The sequence below is a fragment of the Physeter macrocephalus genome, chromosome 1, assembly GCF_002837175.3.
Source record: "Physeter macrocephalus isolate SW-GA chromosome 1, ASM283717v5, whole genome shotgun sequence".
Lineage (NCBI taxonomy): Eukaryota > Metazoa > Chordata > Mammalia > Artiodactyla > Physeteridae > Physeter > Physeter macrocephalus.
In genome coordinates this window covers 28,881,961-28,889,902 of record NC_041214.2, presented here as the reverse complement: position 1 = coordinate 28,889,902, position 7,942 = coordinate 28,881,961, and the positions used below count along the sequence as shown (strand labels likewise).

Sequence of the window (7,942 nt, the reverse complement as noted above, 5' to 3'; positions counted from 1 at the left end):
TCCAGTGCAATAAAAATAATGTCTCCCTCAGGGACAAAGGATGAAAAAATTTACTTACAGCCCATTATAAAAGATTGTGGTTTCCTAAGGACAGGGTCCTTTAGCTTTGATACCAACCTCTTGCTAGGGCAGCATCCACCTGAGCCAACTATGCCATCCCCATGGCACTTGGAGAGGAAAGGCAAGGGGAACTGACATGACAATGAAGCTTACACAGCTTACTGAGCTCCAAGTAATAAAGTCATTTGTCTCTGATCCAGGAGTCTCATGTCTTCTGCCAGCTTCCATGAGATGATGGCAGGCTCACTTGTGAGCTTGTAAGTCAGGTAGAACCTCAGAACTTCCCGGTTCTTGATGGAGAGGGCTTGAGGCAATCAACTGGGTAAATGGTCAGGGAGACCACAGGAAGAGTAGCCGGATGAGTCATCCTTTCCTTCATCCCTTACCTGCTAGTACCAGGCAGTGATACCTGGCCCAGGTAGAGTCAGTGAGGGAGACCACAGAGGGAGGGCAGCACAGAGGTTCTGGAGACTCTGAGAAAGAACAAGGGGCTCCGATAGCCAGAAACTAACGAGTGACACATCTCCTGAACAGCTCCCTCCCCTTGTACAACCACAGAGTGCAGTTACAAAACTGCATCCACAGGTTAACTTAGCCTCAGAAAAGGGAAAGGGAAAAGGAAGGGAAGGAAATGCAAAGGGTAGCTTTCCTTTACACCCACAACAAGTGATTTTAAAAATGTAACAGAAAAAGGAAACATCCTATTCATGGGAGCAACAAAACAATGTTGTTTTGATTCATCCACAAGAATGAATCTAGGAAGAAGCTCACAAGACCTATATGGAGAAAGCATTAATACTTCTATGTTAAAAAATTCTGAATAAATTGTTAGATGTACTGTTCTCAGACAGGAAGATATGAGATTATAAAGATATCAGTACCCTCAAATAAATCTGTAACTCAATGCAATCCCACCCAAAATCATAATAGACTTTAAAAGGAAGTTAATTAGCTGAGAATAAATTCGTCTGGAAAAAAAACATGTGCAGAATAGCCAAGACAATTTTGAAAGAGAAGATTAATGAGCAAACTTACCTACTAGAAATCAAAATGTTAGTAATAAAAATAGTTTGGTAATTAGGAAAAAAATATATCACAGATTAATGAACATAACAAAAAGTCTAGAAATAGACCAACAAATGTGGGGAAAGTTTTGTGTAAAATAAAGATGGCAATTCAAATAAATAGATAAATATTTAACTATTTGACAATGGTGCAGAGACAATTGGCTATTTATTGAAAAAATAAAAACAAAATCTTCTTGCACAATATTAATTTTTAAAAATTTCTAGCAAATCAAAGACCTAAAGGTAAAGGGAGGAGGGGTTTACTAAGTCATTAGAAGAAAATAATTAAATATATATTTATAATGTTGGTATGGAAAAAGTCTTGTCGAGTGAAGTGAGATCAAAATATAAAACCTCTGCATGACAAAAGATACATTAATTAAGGTAAAAGTAAAACAACAGATTTGAGAAAATATTAGCAAGGATTAATATCATTAATAAATAAAAGTTCTACAAATCACTGGAAGAAAGTTCATATAATAGAAAGGTAGGCAAAGGATAGAACTGGGGCAGGTAAGGTACTGATGAGCATAGGACATCTTGTAATGTCAGAAAGTAAGGAAATACTCAAAAGAAAATGATGGAGATATATCAAAAAGACACAAGAGTCAACTTGAAGAAGATCTCACTGGACAAATCTGCAAAAATTTTAGCATCAAAATAAAAAGAATAGTAATAAATTATAACCTAATGGATGGACATATGGATGGATGGAGTGATAGAGAAACTGCGTCCTCACACTACAGTGCCAAGTAGAAAAGTTACCATTTTACAATAGTAAAATTGTATCAGTCAGGAAACATCAATGAATGCTAAATATAGGAGGAGAGGTTTGATGAGGAACAGAACATTTATATATTCGCAGAGTATCTATACACAAATTACTTAACTACAACAGAAAAAAAATAGTAACTGTACAGTGAAGAAACAATTTGGTTAAATACAACACCTTAACCAAGCAATCAAAACTAGTATCACCAGGAGACCTCTGGCTATGGCTGAGTGAAACTGACAAATTCTGTCCTCTCCCCAAAAATCAACTTTAAAGTTGAACAAGGGACTTTCCCTGGTGGCACAGTGGTTAAGAATCCGCATGCCAATGCAGGGGACATGGGTTCGATCCCTGGTCCTGGAAGATCCCACATGCCACGAAGCAACTAAGCCTGTGCGCCACAACTACTGAGCCTGAACTCTAGAGCCCATGAGCCACAACTACTGAGCACACGAGCCTAGAGCCCATGCTCCATAACAAGAGAAGCCACTGCAATGAGAAGCCCATGCACCGCAATGAAGAGTAACCCCCAGCTCACCGCCACTAGAGAAAGCCCACTCACAGCAATGAAGGCCCAAGGCAGCCATAAATAAATAAATAAATAAAGTTGGACAAAATTGACATAAATAATCAGTTCACTCTAAAAATTGACAAAAGGTATACAAAAATCTGAGAAGTTTTTATGATTTTAAAATTGCATTCTGTGGCATTCTGGTCTAGAGCTTCTCACATCTCCTCCAACCAGTTCAGTTGACATAGACGTTTGGCCAGGGTGGTGCAGTCTGGGAAGACTGGTAGCTTTTCTACTGCAATCAAAGGGGGTTCACCAGATCTGGCATGGTAGATGACACTCCCATCCAATAGCATTGTCAATCTCAGAGGTAGGCAAGCAGGAAGGGCTAAGTGCTCTACTAGACTGAGGCTGCGGTCCTGGTTGGAACAAGCATACTCCTGACTGAGCATCCACATGTCCACAACAGAGACTAGAAAGGGCCCAGTTTTGCCACATATTCCAGGCCATCCCTGAGGTTGTGCACATGCTCAGAAAAGATATGAAATAGTACAGTGGAATTAAATTTCAGTCCCTTAAAAACAGCCTAAACATTGAGTGTGCTCCCCTACCCAAACACAGTTCCATAAACACAGCATGGAAGTCTTACTGGTTTGAGGTGTTTGAGAATAATCTCTGTCTAAGAAGACAACAAAACTATTCAGAAACAGGGGTAACCTCTAGAAAGCAAGGCTTAAAATTTTTAAAATAGATAAAATTTAAAAGAATTGTTTTTAAAGAGCAGACACATCAGTAGCCACACTGCAAGGGAGAGAAATTTTACAGATTAAGCCCAGAAAAGTTACTAAACAAGGAACAAACAATCACAAAATAGCAACCACAAAAATCTTCCAGAGGTAAAAGTCAGAATCCAAAATTGCTACAATATATTATCTAAAATGTTCAGTTCTCAAAAAAAATTGAGACATTCAAAGAAGCAGGAAAGTGTGACTCATATTCAGGGGTAAGGGGAGGCAATAGAAACTGCCTCTCTGTGACCTCGCTGAACAGTGGGTTCAGCAGACAAATATTTCAAAGCAGCTATTATACTTATGTTCAAAGAACAAAAGGAAACCATGCTTCAATGAAGTTAAAATGTGACAACAATAAATCAATAAACAGAGATCCTCAACTAAGAGATTTAAAAAGGACCTAAATGGAAATTTTGAAGTTGAGAAGTACAATAACTGAAATGAAAAATTCACTAGAGATTAAGCAATATGCCACTTAAAAAATGGGTAAACAATGAAATCAAAGAGGAAATTTTTTTTAATCTCGAGATAAATGACAATGAAAATACAACCATACAAAATCTATGGGATGCAGCAAAAGCAGTCCTTAGAGGGAAGTTCATAATAATATAGGCCTCCACAAAAAAAGAAAAGAAAAATCCCATATAAACAACCTAACCTACCATGTAATTAGAAAAAGAAGAACAAACAAAACTTAAATGAAGGAATAATAAAGACCAGAGAGGAAATAAATAAAATAGAGATTTTAAAAACAATAGAGAAATCAACAAAACCAAGATCTGGTTTTTTGAAAGGATAAACAAAATTGACAAACCTCTGGCCAGAATCACCAAGAAGAAAAGAGAGAGGACCCAAATAAACAAAACAAGAAGTGAAACAGGAGAAATAACAATCAACACTGCAGAAATACAAAAAATCATTAGAAAATATTATAAACAGTTATTTGCCAACAAAATGGACAACTTAGAAAAAATAGAAAAGTTTCTAGAAACATACTGCCTGCCAAAACTGAATCAAGAAGAAACAAATAATTTGAACAGACTAATCACTAGAAGTGAAATAGAATGTGTAGTTTAAAAACTCCCTGTAGGCAGTATGATGGGGTTATTGGTGCTATATATTGCAGTCAGCCAGCGCGCCAGCTGCAGAAAGTGCTTCCTTTAACTCAGAGTTGGCTGCAGTGACGTGGCCTGCTGGAGAGTTTCCCTTCCAGTATAGGTGGCCACGCAGGCACAGGTGTGGCACAAGAGGCCTCAGAGGCTGACCGCTGACCCAACGTTGCCTCCGTATAGCTTTTCCCAGGATCCACTGTACCCCGGGCTTGGGGTCCTTGGTCAGAGCCAGAGGCCCGACACCTCTAGGGCAGCTTCCACTGGACCGAGGCACGCGGACCCTGGGGGAGGCGAAAAGGATTAGGTTCAGACCAGACCCAGCCATCACCCATCGCCCATGGTGGCCCTCTGCCCCAGCAGCCAGAACGTCACTGAGAGTATGCCGTCCGAGTTCCCAAAAATACCACCAAAAAATATAATATCATGGCTTTCAATGCAGCCAATAAAGTCAACCTTGCTACTTGGAATCAGGCCCGGCTGGAATGTGACCTGAGCAACAAGATTTAGCAAGAGTCAGAGATGTCCCAGTCGGGTGCCAGCAGCAAGTTCAACCGCAAGCTCCAGGAGAAGGAACAGAGGAAGAAGTACAGCATCGTCCTCAAGGAGTTCTGGCCCAAGGACCAGCCCTGGCTGCTCCGCATCAACAGCAAATCAGGCCAGAAGTTCAAGGGCATAAAGAAGGGAGGCATGACAGAGAACACATCCTACTACATCTTTACGCAGTGCCCTGATGGGGATTTTGAGGCCTTCCCCCTGCACAACTGGTACAACTTCATGCCGCTGGCCAAATACCACATGTTCACGGCTGAGGAGGAGTGAGAGAGGAGAAACAAAGTCCTGAACCACTTCAGCATCATGCAGCAGCAGTGGCTCAAGGACCAGGACCAGGACAAGAAGAAGGAGAAGTGCGGCTGCAAGAAGGCCCGTGATCTTCGCATCCACGACCTGGAGGATGACATGGAGATGTCGTCTGACAATAGTGAGGCCAGCGGCGAGGAGGGCGGCAGAGCCCCCAAGGCCAAGAAGAAGGCGCCGCCCAGCAAGGGGGGCAGGAAGAAGAGGGGGTCAGATGACGAGGCCTTTGAGGACAGTGACGATAGGGACTTTGAGGGCCAGGAGGTGGACTATATGTCTGACGGCTTCAGCAGCTCCCAGGACGAGCAGGAGGGCAAGCCCAAGGTCACCCAGCAGGAGGAGAGCCCCAAGGGCGTGGACGAGCAGAGTGAGAGCAGCAAGGAGAGTGAGGAGGAGAAGCCACCCAAGGAGGACAAGGAGGAGGAGGAGGAGAGGAAGGCAGCCACACCACAGGAGAAGAAGCGGAGGAAAGACAGCAGCAAGGAGTTGGACAGCTAGGAGGAGAGTGACATCGACAGTGAGGCCTCCTTGGCACTCTTCATGGCGAAGAAGAAGACGCCCCCCAAGAAGGAGTGGAAGCCATAGGGAGGCAGCTGCTGGGTCAACAGCCGGCCAGGCACACCCACCACAGAGACAGGCAGCACCTCCTCCACCCTGCAGGCGGCCGCCAACAAGCTGGAGCAGCAGAAGCGGACCAGCCAGACACCAGTGGCCAAGAGGCTGTGGCTGGACCCCAGGCCCCAGAGCCTGTCGGGGAAGTCCATCCCTCAGCCCCAGTCTGGGAAGTCGACCCCCAGCAGTGGCAATGTGCAGGTGACTAAGGATGCCATGTGCCGCTACATGACATGGAAGCCCATGACCACCAAGGATCTGCTGAAAAATTTCCAGACCAAGAAGATGGGGCTGAGCAGCAAGCAGAGGGTGAACGTGCTGGTCCAGATCCTCAAGCGCCTGAACCCCAAGCGTGCAAGATGATCAATGACAAGATGCACTTCTCCCTCAAGGAGTGAGGCTACCCCCAATAAACATGCTCTGTTTTCTAGGAAAAAACAAACGAAACTTCCTGTAAACAAAAGTCCAGGACTGGATGGCTTCACTGGGGAATTCTACCAAACACACAAAGAACTTATAGTGATCCTTATCAAACTCTTTGAAAAGATTGAAGAGGAGGAAACACTCCCAAAGTCATTCTATGAAGCCAACATCACTCAGATACCAAAACCAGAAAAAGACACTACAAAAAAAAGAAAATTGGGGCTTCCCTGGTGGCGCAGTGGTTGAGAATCCACCTGCCGATGCAGGGAACACGGGTTCGTGCCCCGGTCCGGGAAGATCCCATATGCCACGGAGCGGCTGGGCCCGTGAGCCATGGCCGCTGAGCCTGCGCGTCCGGAGCCTGTGCTCCACAACGGGAGAGGCCACAACAGTGAGAGGCCCGCATGCCGCAAAAAAAAAAAAAAAAAAAAAAAAAAACAGAAAATTACAAGCCACTATCTTTGATGAATATAGATGCAAAAATCCTTAACAAAATATTAGCAAACCGAATCCAACAACATAAAAAGGATCATACACCATGATCAAATTGGACTCATTCCAGGGTCACAGGAAGTTTCAATGTATGCAAATGAATCAATATGATACACCACATCAGCAAAAGAAAAGACAAAAAGCACATGATCATTTCAACAGATGCAGAAAAAAACATTTGATGAAATTCAACATCCATTCATGATAAAAACCGTTGCCAAAGTGGGTATAGAAGGAATATATTTCAACATAAAAGCCATTTATGACAAACCCATAGCCAACATAATACTAAACTGTGAAAAGCTGAAAGCCTTCCTCCTAAATTCTGGAACAAGACAAGAATGCCCCCTCTCACCACTTCTATTCAACATAGTATTGGAAGTCCTATCCATGGGGATCAGACAAGAAAAGAAATAAAATATATGCAAATCGGAGGGGAAGAGGTAAAATTGTCATTATATGCAGATGACATGATACTATATATAGAAAACCCTAAAGACTCCACACAAAAAATTTATAATGGATAAATGAATTCAGCAAGGTAGCACGATACAAGATTAATATCCAGAAATATGCTGTATTTCTTTACACTAACAATGAAATATCAGAAGACAAAGTAAAAAAACCAAGCTCACTTAAAATCGCTCATAAAAAAAAATACCTAGGAATAAACCTAACCAAGGAGATAAAAGAACTATATGCTGAGAACTATAAAACACTGATAAAGGAAATTGCCAAAGAAATACTGAGGAAAAAGAACAAAGCTGGAGGCATAACCCTTCCAGATTTTAGGCAATACTACTAAGCTATAGTAATCAAAACAGTGTGGTATTGGCACAAAAACAGACATATAGATCAATGGAACAGAACAGAGAGCTCAGAAGTAAACCCACACACCTATGGTCAATTAATCTTTGACAAAGGAAGCAAGAATATACAATGGAGAAAAGTCAGTCTCTTCAGCAAGTGGTGTTGGGAAAGTTGGACAAATGCATATAAATTGATGAAGTTAGAACACTTCCTCACACCATACACAAAAATAAACTCAAAATGGCTTAAAGACTTAAATATAAGACATGACACCATAAAAATCCTAGAAGAGAACATAGGCAAAAAATTCTCTGACATAAATTGTAGCAATATTTTCTTAGGTCAGTCTCCCAAAGCAAAAGAAATAAAAGCAAAAATAAATGGAACATAATCAAACTTGTAAGATTTTGCATGGTCAATTAATCTTTGACAAAGGA

At 41.9% G+C, this 7,942-nt stretch overlaps 1 pseudogene; it reads left to right on the top strand.

Annotated features, from left to right (window-relative positions):
- Window positions 1-4,650: 4,650 nt before the first annotated feature.
- LOC102988123 (general transcription factor IIF subunit 1-like) lies at window positions 4,651-6,178 on the top strand (annotated as a pseudogene).
- Window positions 6,179-7,942: the final 1,764 nt, after the last annotated feature.